At 46.6% G+C, this 22,533-nt stretch overlaps 2 protein-coding genes across 2 annotated transcripts in view; one reads left to right on the top strand and one right to left on the bottom strand.

Annotated features, from left to right (window-relative positions):
• LOC144165217 (uncharacterized) overlaps positions 1–22,533 on the top strand; it is a 270,867-nt gene that overhangs the window by 136,713 nt on the left and 111,621 nt on the right. The gene's annotated exons all lie outside the window — the stretch shown is intronic.
• Positions 1–22,533, bottom strand: part of LOC144165323 (uncharacterized) — a 45,226-nt gene that overhangs the window by 415 nt on the left and 22,278 nt on the right. The gene's annotated exons all lie outside the window — the stretch shown is intronic.

The raw sequence follows: 22,533 nt of genomic DNA, 5'->3' as shown, positions 1-22,533 counted from the left end.
ATATCCAAAGTGAGCATAATTTTCGCATGTCTACTTCATTAGGGAACTAGAAACGGCAACACGAAATTTACCAGCCAACCGTTATTCCAACAAAAAAAGTTAATAAAAAGTTCGTGCTGGCAACTGCATGAAAGGCAGAACGAAAACGGTGGGCTGAGACTGCCCTGTTGGACACCAAGTAGACCAAGTGGATTACAGTAATTCTGCAAAGTTTTCGTAAAGTCGTGTTGATTGTGACAAGAAAAAGAGGCGTAAAGCGTGCGTGCGTGTGTCTCTATACGAACGTGTGTCGGTGATCCGTCTCTTTTGTGGCCATTTCTTTTTTCAGTGATTCTGGGTCTAAGGGGCCGACTATTGAGCCTTCAAATGTGACACGCTGTAACTTTCTGTTCATTAGAAACCGCGCACCCTGCAAAACAAACTGCCAGGAGGCTGTGTACGAGGTGAGACAGCATGTGCAAGCGCTTGAATGCGTTAGAAGCTTTTGACGCATTAACTGTGGCATACAAGAGTCAAAATGACGCCTGATAATACCAGGCATCTTCTACTAGCGCGAATTCAAAAAATATGGCACAATGGTATGTGAGAAGTTCCAGAGAGTACTTTATGGCTCTAGAATGGCGGCGAAGTCTGCGTACGTCATTAAAGCGGTGTGACAGATTTAGTGTCACAGACAACTCATTAACAGCTTTCTTATGTTCAAAGCTCACAGAAGCATCAGTGAACATTTCTTGAAGTCATAAATAAAATTTGCTACTGCTTTTCTTTTTTCAAGTGATGTCAGACAGTAGGCAATAGCTGTTCTTGATCCCGAGAAGAATAATATAAATCAGTTTAAATCGCGGAGTGCGACATTAAGGTGTGCAGAGGGTACCTGTTGCACTATTGTCGACTAGTGAAAAACAACCGGCCATTGCTGAGTGCATCAGAGTACTTTTTCTGTCATAGCCACGGTGCACAACGAAGAGAGTTAAATCCCCTATGTGGGCTAGAAAAGTAATAAGACATGTCTGCTCGCGGCAGCAATCAGAAACACGACGTTCACAACAACGACAATGTACCACGTTAAATGTCCCAGTGTTTGGGAAAGGTAACCACGTAATCCCGACGTGCATTCGCGCTTTCGCAAAATTTTAGCGTTCTTTTTTTTTTTTTTGGAAGGGGGGGGGGGAGGTTACGTGCCGTAGCTACACCTCGGCTATGAGGCACGCCGTAGCGGAGCAAAGTGCCTTAGCCACTGAGCCACCGCTGCGGGTCTCCAGTTTTGTGGGCGCTGCACGCTACTGCTGGAGCGCACTGGATGGCAGCTCCCGGGGTGGCGAAAGATGAGCTCGGCCGCAGGTAAACTGTTTAATGAAATACAAACAGCAAACCGTCGGAGAGGTTTCGCCTCGGGAGACAAAGGCAGCCGGAGGCGGCGCCGGATCCAACCGGAGCCCTCGTCGAGCGGTCTCGTGGTTGCGTCAGCCGGGGGCCGCGATTGGCCGAGTTACGAAAGAGAAGGCGACGGGTGGCTATTCTGGATGCGCTTCCGTGCACAGGGGTGAGGCGCGCAGTTTACCTTTGCGACTCGGCGATGCCGTGGGAAGTCGCCTAACGCCGCGTCTGTACAGTCGATGCCTTTCTTCTCCGTGTTTTCCCTTCATCAAAAACAATAAAACTTCAGCTGACGCGTTCGTGCCAAGCAAACACCTGGGCCATTCGGCTGGCTGAAGTGTTGAGTAATCTATTTCTTGTCACTGTAAAAGTTACCTTAAAGTACAAGAGAGAGGAAGTACATTTTGAAAATGAATGCATAGGGTTTTGTTATCATAGTTAAAACCCGATACATAAACACAACGACACAGAAAAAACACGACGGTACAAGCGCTCATTCTCCAGTTTTAATTCAAAGTGAGTCTCGTAGTAGAGAGTGAGCGCTTGTCCCGTCGTGCGTTTTCTGTGTCGTTGTGTTTATCGTGCTCTGATTTTGGGACCAGTGTTCACCAACTTGCCCTACAATGTATTTTGCATAGGTTTCTCTTTCCTTTAGTTCTCTTCAGAGTTGCTTGCCATTTGTGTCGGCCACTTATTCCCTTAGCAACTAAAATAATAGCTCATAATAGCTGAGAACTAACCGCGCAAAATTAATCGCTTTCTCCGTCATCATCATCATCAGCTTACTCATCTTCACTGCAGGACAAGGGCCTCTCCCGTTGGTCACCAACTGCTTTTCTCCTGCGCTGCTTGGGACGACGGTTTATCCCCGGATTGCGCTATTTCATCCCTCCGTCATGGTTTCAAGCATTTGTACGAACACTTCCTCCGCGCCCGCCTCTTGGTCATTGTTGACGGTCAGATGCGTGGTACGTACCAGAATCGGTACTACGATGCGTTCCCTTAACCTTCATATTGCTCCATCGTGATCGCGGTTGTACAAACCTCTCTTGTCATGCGGTGATTGCGGAAGAGGGACCGCATCCGCGTTTTATTGGTCTCAGTTAAGTGAGTTAGTGATGACATCAGTTATAACATCAATCAGTTATAACATCATTTAGTGATGTGGAACCTCGGCGCAAACGATAAGACAAAGGACGATAGCAAGAAGACACACGAAGTGCTTTTTATTTTATTTTATCTTATCTTATTTTATTTTGTTTTGTGGATTTTATTTTCTCCAACGGCGCCAAGTATAAACGAAAATAAAATCCAGTTGTAAGTCAGCACTTCGTGTGTCCTCTTGCTATCGTCCTTTGTCGTGTCCTTTACGCTGTAGTTCAACATGCATCCCCAACTCGCCCAAGTTTTCACGCTGCTAATCATTTAAAAAGCGACCACAAAGACCATAATTTTGAGTTTGTTAATTGCACCTTGGCATGCGAGTGATGCGATCAAACGGGACTAAAGGCCCCACCACAGTCATTCAGTGATGTGGCTTAGCGATTGGTTGGTTCGGCGGCCGGCAATGGCTCAAATAAGATTCTCCGATGTCAGACAGAAATAGCCGAGAAGCGCCCGGGCGGTCGCCACTGGTTCGCCTGTCTTCCTTACTATCTCCGTTATTTGTTCGAAGTTTGCGATAAAATTGGCATCGTTGTTATCGGGACAAAGCAGCCTCTCTAACGAACCAAACTTGTATTTTGGGTTCAGGGCCCCTTGAACCGGCCGCCTGAGAGCTGAGAACGCTGGCGCGTGCAGAGGAATGTGGGGTCGGATGCCTTTGCTAGGATGACTTGAGTGATGTTTCAAACTTGTTGCCTAACACTTGTTTGGCCGAGCTTCCGAAAAAAGAATCCCCCTGTTGTCGCGTTCGCGATCAGCAATCACACTGTTCCGTCGCCCTTCTCCCCGAAGAAAGGGAAAAACTGAGACGGCGCCAAAGAACCGGTACCTTGATGTTAGGTGCTGTTGCGCAGTTAGCAAACTTGAACTGCTTCGAAATCCAGCCTCCCTTACCGAGTCTGTGCTAGGCGCAAAGTTCAGGCGCGTGTTGCGTATTCGTTTCGTGATGGCGGTATACCAGCGTTTGAAATAATACGGCTGTAATAATTTAAAGTCAGCGCCTTGCGGGTCTCTTTGCGGGTGTTTCGTGCATGCAAGGTTTTTCTCTCCTGTGTCATCTGGATGCCGGAAATCGAGATACCGACAGTGAAGCAAGCCTATGTTATCCGACTCCAACTGATACGTGAGAAGTCATAATTAGCACGGCTCTTTGTGCCCTCAGCGTCACGCCAAGAGTTCGCTTCCAATATTCAAGAGTGCGAGAGATAAAATTCGGACGTAGGATACAAAGCGAATGGCTATTGTTAAAATGTATTCGAAATCTATATTTGTTTATTTATCATACATACTTCGAACCATTAACGTCCAAGCAGAAAAGGTACAGCACGCTCACCGGTAAAACAAAGGTACAACAAAGTTACAACAAAATTATTACTGGGATACATCAAAGGTAAGAAAAACATGTCAATCACCATCAAATTTTACGCGTTTTCACAGGGAAGGGTAGACACTGAAAGACAACCCAAAATCAAAGCACCGCAATACTAGGCACACAACATGTTAAATGAAAGACGCAATGTCAAAGTAAGGAAACAGGAAAGCGTATTTTAGGTTGGATCAAAAGGTAGAGTTGAGTTTGAGTTTTGGGGCAACTGATTCTACTCAGTTACTGATTTCCGGAAAAAAAGAGTGTTTGGGAATAAAAGTTCTTGCGAAGATTGGCTTGATGCTGCAGATGTGTTGGTGACCGGAAGGCATGGAAGAATCTTTTACTATGTAATTATCCGGCTTTATTTCTAACTTAGAAAAATATATTACGCAAAGTACGTTAAGCCAAGCAGCTCGTCGTCTGTCCTCAAGAGATTCAAAATTTGCCAACTGCAACAGTACCGACAGGGAATCGCGACGGAGTTACAGTTAATCTGCTGTAAATAAAACAGAATGCCAGGCGCTGAATTTTTTCAATCTTTTGTATATTGGTGTTTGTGCGAGGGTCCCATACTACGGAGGCGTACTCCAAAGACGGTCTTACCATAGTTTTGTATGCTTTACGCTTTCTGGAACCGGGGCATTAAATAATCGATGCTATAGAACCCCTACTTTTTACGTGCAGAAGAGCATGCGGTTACTATGTGGGTTGTGCAGTTGAGGCTTGAGGTAATTCTTACGCCCAAATATTTATAATGTGTAATCTGAGACCCTTTTATATCATATCCGAATCTGAAATTAAACTTGTTGATTTTGTTGGTGATACACAAGTGAGCAATTTTTTCTAGGATAATTACGATGTTCCACTCCGTACACTAAGTTTCCAAGTGACCGATATTCCAGTTTAAAACTTGTTGATCTGCCGTCGAGTTGATTCCATTGAAAAGAATGCAGTCATTTGCGAATAGTTTGGCTGATACGCTACGATCTATTGCTTCAGTCATATCTTTAATATAAACATGTATTAAAACAGGACCGAGTACGCACCCCTGTGTTACTCAGGAAAAAATTCTTAAAAAATACGAGGATGGCTTGGTAGCCTAGTTGGTGGGGCATCATGAAAGGCTTAACAGCGCACAAAGACTACGACACACAAGGAAGAGAAAACAGGACGAGCGCTGATCTACAACTGATTTTTTATTCCGCCAAGAAGGACATATCAACCAAGACACATCCAATAACACGGCCCAACAAATATGACGTAAAAACTCGTTGCGGGTTTCATGGTTTCAAGCTTCATGGCTAAAATTAACCGTCTATTGTCTGCTGGGTACCCGCAACATTTGCTGACAGCAGTGGCTCGTGACTTGTTGAAAGTGTTAAGACGTGGTGACCAGGACTGCCAGGAGATAAGGCGAAGAAAGGGAAAAAAATGTGGTGGTTCCTTATAGGCACACGGTTGCGCATAACCTAAACAATATCGGCATGCGCGCAGGTGTTGAAGTAATTTTCTCTGCCCCTAACAACTTTCGAAGCTGTGTCGGATGGTGACTGGCGGGGGAAGAGGAAAAGTGGGCTGCTCAAAGAAACACAGGGAACAATTTGTTCGATGGGATTAAGGCGCTATTAAGTTTCTCCCCTTGGATTGTGGTAGAACCTATATGGGCCAGACGGGTAGAGGCCTCAAAGATAGGCTGAGAGAGCATAAAAACCTCGTAGGAAAGACGGTTGTTTCGGGCCACCTCTGGCGTTGCACTGCAAAGATTATGCCTGCGTTCGGCTGTTCGGGGAGTGCCCAGTGGTTTCTAGAGAAAAGGGCAAGCATACGCAGGAGGTTACCGAGGCACTCGAGATTAGCCGAATTGATGAAATCTGGGTCACTGTGCCATCTGTTGCGCTCACAGAAAAAGAAAAACAATATCTGGAGCAACGAGCGTAGAAGGCTGGGCGCGAGATCAGAGTTTGTACGTCATATTTGTTGCGGCTTGTTATTGGATGCGTCTTAGTTTATACGTCTTTCTTGGTGGAATAAAAAAAATTGCGCAAATATCCATCATGTGAATATGGTTGAAAACCAAAGCTATAAACGGCAACCACAACGATTACCCATACGGCGTCACTTAAATTCACTCACGTCGCTCTACAAATACTGAAACCAGAAAGAAGTGAAATGCCCGCCGGTAACCATACCCTTTATTACTTAAAAAATTCGCGCCAATCCACCCTGTGAATGTGGTTGGAAAGCAAAGCTATAAACGGCACCCACAACGATTACCCATGCGACGCCCCTTAAATGCACTCACGTCACTCAAGACGATGGCTGCTTCTCCTGCGACCGTCATGCCTTGGGTCTTGAGTGAGGCACACGCAAGGAGGTTGGTTCTGGAAGTAGCCACGATGATGACGAACTGCTTCCCTCGATATTGGGAGGCGTCTGTGGAGATATCTGCATGATCCCCATTGAGGCGGGTCTTGACCGCTTGAGACCGTGCTTGTCAGCGACCCTCGTCGTATGAGGGGTTCATATTTCTAATCAACGGGGCCATATTTAGTTCTTGTCGCAATGAGTCCGGGAGTACATCAAGCGGAGTGACATTCTGTGCTTCCCAACCAATGTGTTGAAGGATGCGGCGACCCGCCGCAGTTCTACTCATTCGGAGCTACTGGTTAGAAAGATGGCCCACTATGAGCTCTTCCATGGTGTTGTGGAGCTCCATGCTAAGCAGCCTCCATGTGGACGCACTTACTGGAAGACCAATGGCCTGCTCAACCGCCTTTCTAATCATTATATAAAGCATCTTTTGGTCCTCCTTGCAGACAAGAAGACCAGGGGTTGACGTAAGTGATTCTCGAGAGGACAAATGCTTGAATTAATCGAAAGGTATCGGATTCTTTGAGGCGTCACTTCTAGGTGGTAACTCGGCCGATCATGTGTGTGATTTGATTTATGTTGTGCTTGAGGCGCTGCAAGAATACGTCACTCTTGCTGTTAGCCTGGAGATGTAGGCCCAGGATATTGATCTGGGGCTTGGAGTTGGCCATCGAGGAGTATTTGAATGTTGTCCTTGATGTGTCGTTTGGTGCGAGGGTGGACGGCAATGAGCTGTGGTTTTTTACGCTAACAGTGGAGGCCACAGGTTTTAGCACATTGGCGTACTAGAAGTGAGACGCCATGAGTTCGTGTGAGCTTCCTTTAATTTTTAACTCCTAGCGCACCCCCAAAGCCCGCACAGGCCCGCTAGACATGCCGAGCGGCGCGAGAGGTGCCGTGACGCTGTCACGTGGCATTCAGCAAGAATGCAGGAGGTAAACCCGTAGATATGCTTGGTGAGTGCACCACCTGTCTTCCCTGTCTCCGTGTGGGCTAGTAGCTAAATCGGTAAGACAGCGGGCTCTCGCTTTGTTACTTATTAGTTTCAGGTTCGATTCCTGGCGGTGCCAATAAATTCTTTTATTTGTTCGCGGGAGTTTTCTGTTGACACCAACGGTCGCGAAAGAACCCTTGAGGGGGTATAGGTTAAAAGCTTTGCTTTAAAAACTAGTTTTAGTTCAGCGCTTGTCCTGTCTTCTCTTCCTTGCGTGTCGTCGTCTTTCTGTGCTGTTAACCGCTTCATAAAAACATGTCATTATATATTTATGCAGTTTGTGTCTTTTTTTTTTTTCGTGCTTTCTCTTGCTTCAACTTGCTTCAACAGTCGTGTTACCTCGTATATTTTTTCTTATTCGCTGTTCTCTCGGTGTCTTCTCGAAGGAATTGAGAGGATACATCTGCAGAACAGCTTTGTAACTATAGTGTACAAGCAGCCCTGATGAAACTTTGGGCTTAAAGGGGCACAGAATGTAGCATTTCAAGTAGAAGCAGAACTGTTTATTTTAGCTTGTTTTGCTGTGGTAGGGAACATGTCGGCTGTTGATCGTGTTCGCGCGGGTGCCCATGAAAGCATCAGCTAGGCGTCCTCTTAGATAAGAGGTTTCCCCCGCATAAAAAACACTTACCGTGTGATGAGGGGTCCCAGAGGCTAACACGGTCGTCTTACAATCAATCAATCAATCAATCAATCAATCAATCAATCAATCAATCAATCAATCAATCAATCAATCAATCAATCAATCAATCAATCAATGTATCGATCAGTTATTCGATCAACCGATCAATCAATGCAACAATCAATCCACCAATCAAAACAATGTAGTTTTATTCAAGAATAAACCATGGGCCCCGGTCGCAGCGGGGTTTTCTAGACTGGAAAGAAAAGAGACAAAGGAAGGCGAAGCCGTTGCAGCTGAGGAACATAAAACATTTTTTACGGTGCTTAGGACTGCTTACGTGCTAAGTCATCAACGACTTCCTTACGGCTACGGCGTACTTGCGTATTTTTCTTTGTCTTAAGACGCGAATCAGCTTGAAGGCTGGCACATGCCGCAGCTGCCCCAGAAACAAAGTTCTGCGCGGCTTGTGTGCACCTGTTCTGCTCACGCGCCACCATGTTCAGGTGTAACTCGGCGTACACCAGTGTATTAGTTTTAACGCAGAAGTTTGGGCTAGTTGGTGATAGGACTTCGACATGGTAAAAAGCGCATGGTAAAAGCGCACACGGTAAAAGTTGCATGTAGCCTTCAGCACCAAGCTGGACGTCTGAGCAATGCCGGTTTTCCTCCATAATTGCTGGCTTCCATAGCTAGAAGCTTGATAAAATAGGCAAATTCAGGGAGCCAGGCTAGAGTGAATCAACCTGAACGCCAGAAGGCGCGGCCTGTTGTCGTGCCGTACGTGCACAAGCTGTCCCATCGGCTCAAAAAAGTGGCCGGAAGTTGCGGCACCCAGGTTGTTTTTTCGATGCCAGGCAAGCTTGCACGTATGTGCAAAGCCGTGAACAACGAAGCTGGGAAGGCTGGCTGCACAACTAAGCACACCACACGCTTCGTCGAATGTAAAGTCGGTGTGGTGTACTGGATTCCACTGCATTGTGGAAAATTCTACGTCGGACAGACCGGACGCTCCATTAATGAAAGATTGAGAGAGCACCGCGCAGCCGTGAACTCATTGGCCGGGGGAGGACATTTGGCAGATCACTGGCGGCGGTGCTTTTGCACGCCTGACTTTCAGGTAACACGCGTCCTGCGCAGCTTGAGGACGCAATTACAAAGAGAAATCTTCGAGGCGTTCTGTATTAGCAAGGAAAATGACGAATGCGGGAGCACTCCGTCGCTGGCTTTGCACACAAAAGAAAAAGCCTATCTACAGCGCCAATCAAATTTTCTGCGAAAGCTGCTCCTCGGAATGACTACACTACACCTCGTAAAACCCGGAATGACTTATGCTAGCGCACAAACAGGGTGCTGTTCGTTTCAGGGTGGGTTTCTGATGCTGCTGGAAACGCTTTGGAGTGGCATATTCATATTATTTGAAATAAAACTGTGACGAGAGTAATTCATAATTCATTCTTAAATAGAAATTCCAATATTTATGCAGTCGTTTGAGTAATCCAACGTGATGTACTTTGTTGCAGGATAGTTCCGATAAAACAATAAGTGCGGATGTTTATGTAAACATGCCCATCCCGTAGAAGCTCCCGCCTAGACAGCAGAAGGGGACTCCGAAATGTTTACACTTCCGTAGCCTAATTATGAGGAGTAAATGAAACTCGGCGTAATGGAAGACTCGTCTTAGTGGCCAATGGCAACGTCAAGGTGTTTAAGTTGCGCTTTACAGAGACTTCGCGAGAAAGCGCGCTTTGCCACAAAGAGATCTGTGATGTTTTTTGCTCGGAGAAAATTGAGTCGTCTGTAGGCGGGCGGTATGCGGTAGCTATATACAAGATACAAGCTTTCTGTACATTATCTACATGTCGCCAATTAAGAACAGGTCGTGCTCCGTTCCATTCCATTAAAATTGTCCGGTGCTCCTGAAAGCGCACTGTGGGAGCAAGCCGTACACTATACGGGCCGAGCACACGAGGCGAAGGTAGCCTGTCGCGTTTCATCATGCCGTCCCTTTACAGAGGTCATTAAAAAGGTAGCGGTCGTATACAAGTAACTCGATGCTCTCTTTTCACGGGGGCGCTCTGCAGAGTATGCCACCTACGCGCCGGTTTTAAAAACACGGGATAGATTACCTAGTGCTCCATTGAACTGAGTCCCTGTGATACGCCGTGCTTTGTGTAAACGGAGCCGGTGCAGAGTAGAGGCAGTGGTCGGCTGATGTGTTAGCCAGAGATTCTCTACCACTTGTCAATTAGGGTGCTTCTAAAGCGTCTGGCCGTGCTGTAGCTGTAAATAAGTGGGGAGGAGGACGAGGCCAAACGTTTTTTTTTTTTTTTTAGGAAAAAAAGAAGAAGAAGGTGGGTGGCGTCCTCAGTTCTGGAAGCCGGGCGCTTCCGCAGCCCGGGTGGCCCGGTTGATCAGGAGTTGCTGGTCCTCCGGGTGAAGGCTGGTCAGTGCGCGTTCACACCGCTCAGGGGATGGGGAAGGGAGGGGATCGGAATGGTGCGGGCAGAACCATACAAGATGGGCTGTTGTGGCGGGGAGGTTGCAGGAATGGCAGAAGTAGGAGAATACGAAAAATTATAACTGACATATATATATATATACATACACATATACAGAAAGAAATGCCGGCAGTCTACAACGCCAAAGGAGGCATAGGGTTACACTATTGGTTAGAGTATTTTTTGACCGTTAGTGAAATTATATTAAATGCAGAGCATTTCTTTAACTCACATGTAGCGTCCGCCGTCCGTCCGCAACAGCTCAGCGCGCAGGTGCGCCCTCTCCCCAACTCCTCCTCGCCCGCGTCACGCTACCCTCCTCGCTCTCAACAACAGGTCCGCACCCCTCCCCCCACGCTATATAAAAAAATAATACTTACCGGCGCCAGGTTTCGATCCCACGACCCTGCGGGAGGAACGCAAGGTACATGGTGCTCTTCCCACTGCGCCACAAAGCCGACACAGAATTAAAGGCTACGAACGCGCCTTATATCCTTGACTCATTCAAACTACGTCAAGAAGCTGCTGATACAACGCATTCACTACCACCGACTCCCCAAACACTAAACGTTAACGCAATACACCCACCCCCTATGCGACGCATTTACTCGAGTCCCCCTCGCGGGGAGATGGGCCCAATTTTTTTTATTGTTTACGTAGAAAGAAAGAAAGAAATAAAAAAAAACACGCGCCCAGAGTGGGGACCGAACCCACGCCTTTCGATATATGTATAAATATATATATATATATAGTCTGAAAAGATAAAAACTCACACAGAGCGCGAAAAAAATAAGGTTAGTAGAGACAGACACAAACGAGAAAGACGTAGAAAATAGAAATAAGTTTACTGACGTTTCAGGGAGAGGACTCCTCTCTACTAATATATATATATATATAGTTAAAAAATGAGGGGCTCGTTGAATTAAGACAGAAGTAAGGGTTCGCAGTCAAGAAAACCTCGAAAAGCAAGGGTTGGATGTGTTATGTCATTGAAACAGGTGACGAATTTGGAAAGACAGAAAGAAAGTGGAGAAAAAATGCCCGCCGAGTGGAATCGGAACCCACGGCCTCCAGAATACGCGTCTGGTGCGATGACGACTATGCTACCGGCGGGCCTATTTTCCCCTCCACTGTCTGGGGTTCGTGAATGCCGTTTGAGGCGAGTTCTTAGACTCCGTCCGGTTGGGCCCATTTAGAAACCTGAATAATGCCAGTGCAATACATTTTTTTCCAACGAGAGCCATGGATGTCTATGTTTTATAGAACGCGCGACGTGCAGACCATCGTCCTGAAGTACACAGAATCCCCCAGAAACTCGAAGCGCTCTCGAGGGTAAGGGAAAAGGCAGGGCCAAAGAGGATTCCTAGGAGGTGTGGCGGACGCGCTTTGTATACTACGCCGCCACCTGGGTCCAGGGCTGCATGTCCCCTCGCTTTGGGTGAGGACGCATACGCCGCAACGAGGATCGAGGCCAGAACAACAGCAGAAAGTAGCACACCAATGATAGGTGTGACTGTAGGCTTTAGGCTTGGCATTCTTAGGAAAGTTCTAAGCATTCCGCATAGTTTTTGTTTTAGATATGTCGATGTTTCAACCGCAACTGAGAAGCCTTCGCACCACTTGTTCACCGAAGACCTTCGCGCAGCTCCAAGGGTAGCGCAGGGCACACGCCCTCTGAAAACAGCCGGGTAGCTTTATCCAGGGTCATGGAAAGACGCTTGTATTAAAAGTCGCTTATTTAACTCGAGGTCATAGAGATAATTAAAATTCCATTTCCCAGCGCAAGACCGCTTTTAAGGGCAAATATTGCCCATGCGACAGCTCCTGTGCGTTCCTAGGAGCTTCAAATACCCTCAAACAAATCGGCACGACAACTTATCTTGAACTACCAACTTAGTTTGGGCACTTGAGGTCCAGGTCGTCACTGCGCTCGTACAGCCATAATCTAATATGGAGTGGGCAAGTAACGTGTTCAATTCGTTCGCATGCCTGCATCTCAAAGAGGACCGGTACTGACGAAAAGTTTCTTAAGTGAGTGTATACATTCACTCGTGTGTGCTTTGAATGGGACGTGGCCACAAAGTCACTACAATGACGCCACCTGTTCCGGCAAGGCGCCTGGTCTCGCCTAAATTTTTCAAGTCGGGACGCGATTATGTAAATCAACCATCCGCTCGTTGAGTGTCACAGCATTTCTCCGAATCGGAGTTAAGCAACTGCGGTGATTCGATGGAAAAATGGCTCTATGTACGCATAGCACATTAGGCGTACCTATGTCGTTGCCAATCTGCGTGCAGCGGCTTTGGCCTAACTAAATGGTTAAATTTATGCGTTCTTTCGTTTAAAAATTGTTGGCTTGTTTTCTGTTGTCGCATGCATCATGCTACTCGCGCCTATTTGCAGCGTGAGGGAGCCACTTTAGCGAGCCACGTAGTTCTACAAAAGCTACATAACCACAAAAATAAAATAATTGCGGTTGCAATTTAGGACGTCTTCACGCCAAATACTGCTGTTATCGTGAACCCGGATAGCCTGTAGTAACCGCATAAGTCGATTTTTGTTTAATAGCGGAAGCTGCCGGTGGCGAACAGGTATGAGGAAGTTCATTGACATCTAATGTGCGTAAGAAACAACGACTTTTTTCGCTTAACTTCGCAGCAGCAAAACCAACAATAAATATGCCCCGCACGTACTATTTCCACGTGCTCGAATTATGCCACTGCTATTGAAAGAGCACATTCACGTTTCTTATGTTTCCACGCGTGAGAAGCGTTTTCCGAGCCCAATATCCAATCCTCTTTGCAGGCGTGGCCCTTCGCCATTACTATGCAACACGAAGCGGCCGCATTAGTCGAATTCCGGTATCGTATAGGTGGCGGTCCAGTTAAAGAAGGCATAAAATAAAGGTAGTACAAGGGGTAGCAACAACCACACCTAGTGGTGCACCGCCTCGGTGAAAGCGATAAGTTTGTTGTATTGAGAATGGCAAGCCGGATAGAAGCCATTTCAAAGGGCAGGCGTGGATCCCGCTGAGCAAAAATGAGTTTAATAAGGGGCGATTTTTAAATGGCCTACGCTGGGATGTCGACTTCAAATGCGTTGAAGCACAGACCGATGTGTTGGCACACCGCCGGAGTCTTGTGTGTGGGCGATTAACATTCACCGGATGCCTTCATCAGAACCTCTCTCTTGACTGCGATCATTGAAAAATGCGATGGAGGTCGTGAGTCCGATACCGAACGAGATATTAGCAGCCGTGCACCGAGATGGAATTTCGCGATAGGAACTCCGATGTCCGCGTGTGCCTTTCAAGTCAGCTGTAGGTACGCTCAGCGCGGTCTGAAGACAGAAAAGAAACAGCCAGGTTGCTAGGCAACCTATGCTCTTACGGGGTAGCTAAGCTGGTTGCTTGAATTCAAACTCTGGTACAGGAGGTTGGCTTTTCAAACATACTTGGGCCTTTAAGTTCCTTTCCTCAATGAGGGATGGCGTCTGTTGTCGTGCAGTGGGAGGATTTCTCCGGAATAAAATTTAAAAACAAATTCAAGAACGTCGGTATTCGTGCACCCTGGTATTAAATTTACCAGAATATACCGATATTTTGCGATTATAACCACATCCCATTCTTGGACCCTCCCCTGCTTTCAGTGGGAAAATCGAAAAAAAAAGTTTGCGTACGAATTTAAGCACACCTTTTCTAAGAAATTGTCGCAAGGTGGATTTGAGACGCGTGGAAGCGGACCAGAGCTGACGTTGTAGCCAAGTAACTTATGAAGTTTTCAGTTGCAAACCACTTCAACTTAACAGAAGACCTGTGGGGTATACCGCGATACTGAGAGCGGCGGCCCAAGCGGCACACTGGACTCAAATTTGCCTGAGTATAAGACGTAAGCGGTGATTCAGTGTGTGTACCTATCTTTCGTTGGAATGTTTGCCAAAAAATCATTATTACTTGCGCCCGTCACGTCGAGATAGAACCGTAAAAAAAATCAAAGGGGGTCGGGGAGGAGTAGCGGTATACTTACGTTTTTCGAATCTAAGCACCCCCCTTACTTTGGTCGTCCAGATCGTGGAAAAAAGGGAGTGAGTGAATAAGGTAAATCATAAGTAAATGGATAATAAGTAAATCAGGTAAATAAATAAATAAGGTAAATAAATAAGTAAATAAGCGTCTACGAATCACTCAAGGCGGAAGCCAGTCTTTTGATAGTGCGGCAATACAAATTTTATCTGTTATTCTACATTCTCTCGCACCACGTTCTTTTGCAGGCGGCGTCGTGTAGTTGTTTTTTTTTTTTAGAGTGGGGGAGCACACCAACAATCAGTAGAGTGTCGACCGGGTGAACAAATCTAAATTCACGACAATAACCCGGCGATCTATTTCTACCAATTGTACTTATACCATTACCGCAGTGCCCCTCCAGCATGTCTCTTCATATAAGTACCTCGGCGTTTACATTACCAATAACCTTTCTTGGCACACACACGTCGCCTACATGTGTAACAATGCTAATCGAAAGCTGGGCTACTTGCGGCGCAACTTTTCTCATCTCCGCTGTTCCTCAAAATTCCACTATACCGGTCACTAATGCGTCCACAACTTGAGTATGCTTCCGCAATATGGGATCCCCTGCAGCACACACTAATCACTACGCTAGAATCCGTCCAGAACCATCCAGCTCGTTTTATTTGTTCTAATTACTCCCGTACTGCGAGCGTATCCCGAATGAAATCTAACCTTGAACTACCAGATTTAACTGTACGGAGGAAATTGGCACGACTTCACCTTTTTCATAAGATATTCTTTCACAACTCATCAATGAGGCGAGACCTGATTTCAGAACCATCATACCACTCATCACGCATTGATCACCAGCATAAGGTTGCCATTGCTTTTTGCCGCACAAAATTATTTTCAGCTGTCTTTTTACCCAGAACTTGTGCAGAATGGAACCACCTACCCTCTTCCATCGTAATCATTCAAGACCCTTCATTGTTTAAAAATGCCATTACTCAACAATATTTTTTACACTTCTGCAGTGTTCGTTTTCTGTTGTGTTTGGTTTGCTTGTTTTCTTTTTTACATATCCGTTCTTTTTGTAGTTTATTTCTATTGATGTTCTTTTCGCTTCTTTTTTTCCTTGTATTTTATTCTCTTCTTTTCCCTTTGCGTGTTATAAAATACTGTTACCCACCCCCTCTGTAACTCCGTATGGGCCTTGAGGGTATACAAATAAATAAATAAATAATTAAATAAATAAATAAATAAATAAATAAATAAATAAATAAATAAATAAATAAATAAATAAATAAATAAATAATTCCACCTGTAGCAAAACTTTGCTGAACTGCTGCTATAGCGATTGATGGCTTTTGATTAGAATTCTCGCCCAGTGCGGTTCCCATTATTGCCATTGTTTCTGTTTCATCGATCGACAGAAAATCTTCAACGATCAATCAGCGCTTAAAAAAGAGTTCGTACAGTGACGAGCTCCCGGCTCACACATACAAAATATGTCCTGCGAACTACCCACCGCGGTATGGAAAACCACAATCCCTAGTTTTTATCGACAGCAATCAGTCAGCAGCAGTAAAGCTCCAATGTTTTCGCATCTCGCCGAGCTGCTGCGTATTGACCGGTGAGTTGGGCGTATTTTTATAGTTTTCGCTGCTGAGCGACGTTGCTCTAGACTAGGCCGCGTTAGAAGAGCGACGATGCCGTTATTGACAGTCCTAATTCATTTTCTTGTCCCTTTTTTTGTCCCCATTTCTCGCGAAAAACCAACTCTGTCAGGTTCGTCACGCTGACTAACGACGGACGTACTTCATCATTTCTCTCCTTCCTCTCTGCGAACGAAACATTCGCAGCAGTGCTTGACAGCAACGTAAACTGCTATCACGGGTTCCGGATGTGCGGTCTCAATTCATCCGCGCTAGATGTTGTGGATCCCGCGGCGGCGTTTTTACCCGCTGGGAACGTTTGAGTCTGTCAGGTGAGCAGCGCCACCGCCCATCACTCATCGCTGCTAGACCCGCATGGTTGCTCGCTGACGCGAATCTGCTTGCGCACTTAACTTCTTCTGGCTGCGCGTGTGGGCCGTGGAAACTTTACGTGCGCGCATAGAATAGACTAACGTTGCCCTGCCCAGAGAAATGCAAATATCTGCGGCGCTAGCCAACTAATCTGCTAAAGGGATTTACAAAATGGTGCAGGGATCCACCCAAAAACTAAATAAGTGCCTCAGTAAAAACGGAACACATTTGACTGCCCATGTAAAATTGTAAACGCATTGTAAAATTTTAGAGCGCATTTATAGGCTTCTGGTTGATGCTGCTTTTCTGAGCACCGCAGTTCACATGATTGCGGCAAAGCCTTTTGTCAAGGTTCGTCCAGCGACATTGCTTTGCCCTCGCATTTTCTTCATTAATCCAAGGCATAGAGACCATATGCTGACTCGGCCGATCGGCGGCCTTCTCTTCGCAGGATTAGGGGCAGTGGCGTCTATAATTAAAACGAAACAAGGTTCTTTGAAGGCGTAGCTTGTCACGAAAGAGGCCACACGCTTCGTAAGAGAGCTCCCTTTGAGGTCGGCTGCAAAATGGTAACGCAGTATATGAGCGCTAAAGCAAAACGGTATCGGAAAACGAAGCAAACCACTCAAGGTAGAGCCGAACATAATAGCGGAAGAGGTTGACGCTGGGTGACGCGCGGAGGAACAAAAATCAACGTATTTACAAAGAAAAGAGGAGTGGCGGGAATAAATGGAATAATAAAATCTTGGATAAAATAACAACCGGCTGCACGTCGTTTAATACTACGTCACCGTTATTCTGCTAAAACAGCAGGAAAGCGCAACAGAGGAAGGAAAAGGCAGATACACGGAGATCTCCATCCAACTTTGGCGTCTTAAGCGGGATTAACACGGCGGAGAAACCCTCTCACGGAGGCGGACGGATATGTGACGTCAACATCACGTGACCGGATTATCCGGCCTGGCGGCGCATCCACACATGCGGAGCTACGCGGAGTGACTAGCAGACGACAGCGCCGAGGAACAGGTTCCATTCCCCGCCGAGGGCCACCGCCGTCGAGCGAAAACATGCGGAGGCATTTTCTTTCGCGGAGCCACCGCGGCTATCCACACCGAGGGGCGGAGCTTAAAACCGGTCACGTGAGCGGGTCCCGCGGGCCAAAAAAGAGAGGGTTCCTCCGTCGTGGGAATCCCGCTTTAACAGTATCACCTGACAGTTCCCCAAACGGAGCAGTGGTTTTTTTTTTATTTGTTGGGCAACACTATCAAATGGTTTTGTGTGGGCCCGTGGCACCCGCATCATGTTTCGTTGGGCTGTCGTCTCGTATATGAATTGATACGGCCTCTAAAGACGCCTTGGTACAGTCCAGGTGGCAAAATTTGTATCAAAGTTGAAATCGAAACTGTCTACTTTCACGCTGGTTAATTCTTTCTCGGGAGGGTGAGTAACACCGTTTTTTGTCAGGCGTTAAAAATGTGCGTTATTCATTCTGCTTCTCTAAAACTCCACCAAGTGGCTTAAGGGGGACGCACCCGTTCATATTCCCATCTGACTGACTACTTCATCACGCACGGGCTTAAAAACCATCGTGCGCCTATACGAAAAGTTCTGGAGATGCATGAGAATGCTCCAAACGGCCTAGTTTGCTTATTTCGGAAATGTGTCACTTCTGCACTAAAATAAAAAAAAATTAAACTCTAGCCTGCTATACAGCCAGCGCCATCTAGTGACAACTAGATAAACCAAAATGGGCTTCTTTACTTTTATTTCGACAACGAACTGATATATTTCTAGAAGGAAAGAGAGCTATGCCGTTAGGAGCATTTCCATGTATCGCTGTACCGCTACGCGATGCTTTTCAAGCCTGTTAGTTATGAATTAGTAACTCCCATAACAGGGTGATCCGGTGAGTCCCCCTGAAAACCGCGCCTTTACCAAGGCCACCACTTGCGGGAAGGTAGCTATTTTTTATATAGCTTTACTTGCTCACCTGACACAGCCTGCCGATCCGTAAATGAAGCGGTATAACAGCGGTATCCTCCCCGTCATCATCATCTTCTAGGAGGTCTTAATGCACACAGCCTGTACAAAAACACTTTAACGCAGCAAAACTAGTTCTGATTCCGATTCTTCTGGCTCGAGTTTTCTTGCACCGATTGGTCCGGCCTGTAAGTAACCGAGTTAGAAAAGACCGCGATGTTGGCTTTCATGTCACCTATGAAGCCCTGTGGGTAGCAACTTTATTTGGCTAAGATCGCGACAAAGTGAATATTAAAAATAATAAGAAAGAAATAATAATAATAAGAGAAACTTAGGGTTATGGGAAGGAGTGTTTCATGCTATTCAAAACTTTAATGGCCAACATACATCACCACACTTCTCAGCTTCCCGAAAATATAGGTAAAACTGGGCATTTACTACAGACGAAAGCGAAGCGACGGCTTCGTCCCCGTCCCCGTAAACAACTTTCGCTTCGATTTTCGCTTCGCAAAAATAACGCGTCGCAAACTGTCATGGCGAGTTCACAGACTGGTATTTAAAATGAGGCTCCGGCTACTGGGCACGCATTGCCAACCTTCTTCTCGGATTAAGAGCAAGGGTGGCGTCGGAGGACGTGCACTGTGAGGGTCGGCAGATGGCGCAGCCTTGAACGACAGAGCGATGAAGGGCGCGATTAAAGCGGTCGCAGATACGCCAGGTATGGCGCGGGACCTGTAAGCAATGAGGTATTCAAGGAAGGTGTGGAGTGTTCTGGGGGGAAGGGGGGGGGGGAGGTAGCAGTGTCAATATAAACAGCGGTATATGCTGCGATATCTCTTCTCCCGTCTGCTGACATTGGAGGGTGGTATGAAGGAGGCTACACCATCTTGTTTTGACCATGCCATCGAGGTGTCTTTTGCAAAATGGCAAAGACCGTCAGAAAGGAAGACGCAGTCGAGGAGATAACTTACTGCTATTTCAGAATAGGGAGCCGGTTGTTCACGAATTTGTGCAGCGAGCCTCCAATAGGTCATAGGTTTCGGTTGTTTCGTGTAGTGCTCTTCAACAGCGAAGGCACAGCAGTTTTATTTTGGCACCAGCGTTTTGTAAGAGAAAACGCAGATTTGCATTTCACACAACAAGAAGGAAATAAATTTTATCACTGCAAATGCATGTTGCGTTTATCACAACCTTAAAATGGTGAAATCGAATATCCATATTTAAACACTAGCCCACCTAACTTTTTAGTTGTAGTTAGGGAAGCTCAATCTGGTCTGGAATGCAGTCACGGTTCGCAAATATTTGCAAAATGCCCTATATGCCTGACGTGCGCTCTAACAATTAAGCAGTTCGGGCGAATTTCGAGGCAATGCGAATATCGTAGTAATGGAACGCTGGACAAAAAGGAGCCACTCAATGAAGGTGGACGACAAGAAAAGCTTTTTCGGTCTCGGCATAGAAGCATGACCAAAAGTTATGCCTTTACGGCGTGAACAATGGTCACTCCTAAGAAAGAGTTTGTCAAGGGCACGCTCGGTTTTCGCGCCACAGTGCACAGTAAACTCCCACGGCGAAACAGACGCTGGACGGCGGAGTGCCGCTGTAGGGTGGTACGCGCAGTGAACGTTGGGGCAGCCAACCCCTTGGATAATTTTCTGAGGGCATGCTGTCTTGCTCCTACCCCTGTACCCTGTGCGCAACCCTCCCCTCGGAACAAATTGTTTCGGCCGGTGGCCGAAGCCTGGTCGGTGGCGCTTCCGTCCGCCTTCCGCAACGGCACGAGGCGCTTGGTTGAATTCGACCACACAAGGAGCTTGTTTGAACGTCAGACGGACACTACTAGGCGTTTCCAGGGTTTGTACGCAGAATAATAAGCTTCGCTTAAAAGTCTCGCTCAACTTCAATTTGCCAGTTGTGCTGTGGAAGCTATCACCAAACCCATGAGTTAACCACACCGGCTCAGTTGGCCGTGGAACGTTTTTACCCAGACGAAAAACACAAATAGCCCGTGAGTGTAAAATTTGGGCTCACGGTATTACTTCAAGTTGCTTACATTAAACGTCAACATTTCATGGCAGCGCGCATTGTGACACCACGCTGACCGTTGTGCGGATCTCTCCCAAATGATTTCAGGAGTTCCACAGCGCAGCTTCTAGTGCGCTTTTTCGTACGTGGTTTGTGCTGTATATCAACAGCAAAAGTGCCCGATACGCAACGACCTAAGCACTGGGCGATGCCACCTAGTTATGGCCAATGTGACCATCAGAGACAGCTCCAATTACATCGTTCACAGTGCCGAAGGCTGAACTGCATTGATGAAATCAGATTGTGTACTCAGAATGCAATGTGTATCCTCTTTTCCGTTGCACCAGTTTCAGGAACGCTCAGTTCTTCACAACGTTCGAGTTCTTGGTCTAGGTGTCCTCTGCAGAACATCATTCTCCAGGCCTCAGAGAAGAGTGTCGTTCTAGTGTAAGACGCTAAAGTGGTCAATTAGTCTTACGGCAGAATCAAAGCCAGTTTCAATAACGGTCAGTGATGCCAATTTAGCGGATTTTCCGCTAAATCTGGCGGATTTTATTTTATTCTGACGGGGAAAAAGTTACTCTAGCGGCTAGTGGATTTTTTGACGGGCCATTTTCATACATAGCGGATTTCTGGCGGATGCCTCACGCAGTGCACCGGTTCAAAATCGCCCTGCAAGAAACCATTTCCGTGTCCTCTAAAAATGCAGAAATTGCTTAACTTCAGAGGGTAGGAGGGTGAGCTCCTCCTGTTCACTTGCTCCGCGTATCTCAGACAAACAAATCCGTGAGGTTTCAAAACGGATCTGAGGCAATCGAAAAAATTCAAAACCAGTGGAGCAAAATCACCCTCCTGGACTGGAAGCAAATATCGTCCACGCAGTCGTTCTGGTGTGAAGTTCAGTCCTATAAAGGCGCCTGCGGCGAAAACCCGTTCGCCGAGCTTGCCGGATTTGCCATGTCGATGCTCGTGCTGCCGTATTCAAATGCCGAAGTAGAGATGACATTTAGTGAAACAACAAACGTCATCCTTGTCGTAAGAGCAGGACTGAAGTGACACCAGAAAAGTTGTTCTGATTTCGAACTTCCCGCGGCAGCTGTTAGTGCAATCGGGACATCTGCAACGTGTGTGCAACCAAGTCACCTTTCTGGTCTCCCTCAACAAGTACCAGCGGTCCTGTGGAGATGGTGTCAGACGACGACAGCGGCGACGAAGACCTCGATGTGTTTTTCGTTGAACTGTGAGTTCTTTTTTTTTTCATCAGTGTGAACATTTCTAACTTTTAGCCTCATCTGTGATGAGGTTGACCAATGACGGCCACCGCAGCACTGAAGCCTCAAGTGCTCTAGTTTCGACGCTTTGGTGAGACTCTTTTATATGTTATTTCAGCTCTCGTAGTTTTGGGGAGCTTTTAAGAATGATAAAGGTATTTGTCATACGAAATTGCACTGTTTTTTTAATAAAATAGGCTCTAGCGGGAAATTTAGCGGATATGTTTTAGAATCTAGCGGAATCTGGCGGATTTCTCACTGCTTTTTAGCGGATGTCTGACGCCCAGCGATGGCAACACTGATAACGGTGGCGTGAAACTTCGAAAGAGCGGTGGAAACACCCACATATAGATATCCCGGTGCGCAGACGGGCAGAATGAAGATCGACGTAACAATGGCGTCCGTTGGAGGGACATCAGGAAGCGGCCGATGAAAAAGAATGACCTGAAGAAACGCTTCGTCCGAAGTTTCGCCACGGCAAGTGCAAGTCGACGCTGGCGCCGAGAAGCTTATGAGAATCCAAGCTCCACGTTTCCTTTGCCATCGTCTTCGATAACGAAGGGTGAAAGCTTGGGTTCAAGGAAGGACACGCGTAAGACACTAGATTAGGGCGCTTCACTTGAATTGACTGCATTGCCAAAGCAAACTTAGCTGCCGACTAACGACTGCAGGTGTGTAAGTTGCCGGGCGAAAAACTGAAGAGGTGACAACGGTTAGGGGGAACTAAAGAGACATAGACTACTGAAAAGACACATGACACAATAACAGACTGGCCCAGCTGACTTCCCTTAATAAGTCTCCTCGACCGTCGCTCACGTGCCTAGGAG

The sequence above is a fragment of the Haemaphysalis longicornis genome, unplaced genomic scaffold, assembly GCF_048455015.1.
Source record: "Haemaphysalis longicornis isolate Haplotype H1 unplaced genomic scaffold, Haemaphysalis longicornis Haplotype H1 scaffold_14, whole genome shotgun sequence".
Taxonomy (NCBI): Eukaryota; Metazoa; Arthropoda; class Arachnida; order Ixodida; family Ixodidae; genus Haemaphysalis; species Haemaphysalis longicornis.
Note: the sequence above shows the minus strand (reverse complement) of the source record. Positions and strands in the feature narration are given on the sequence as shown.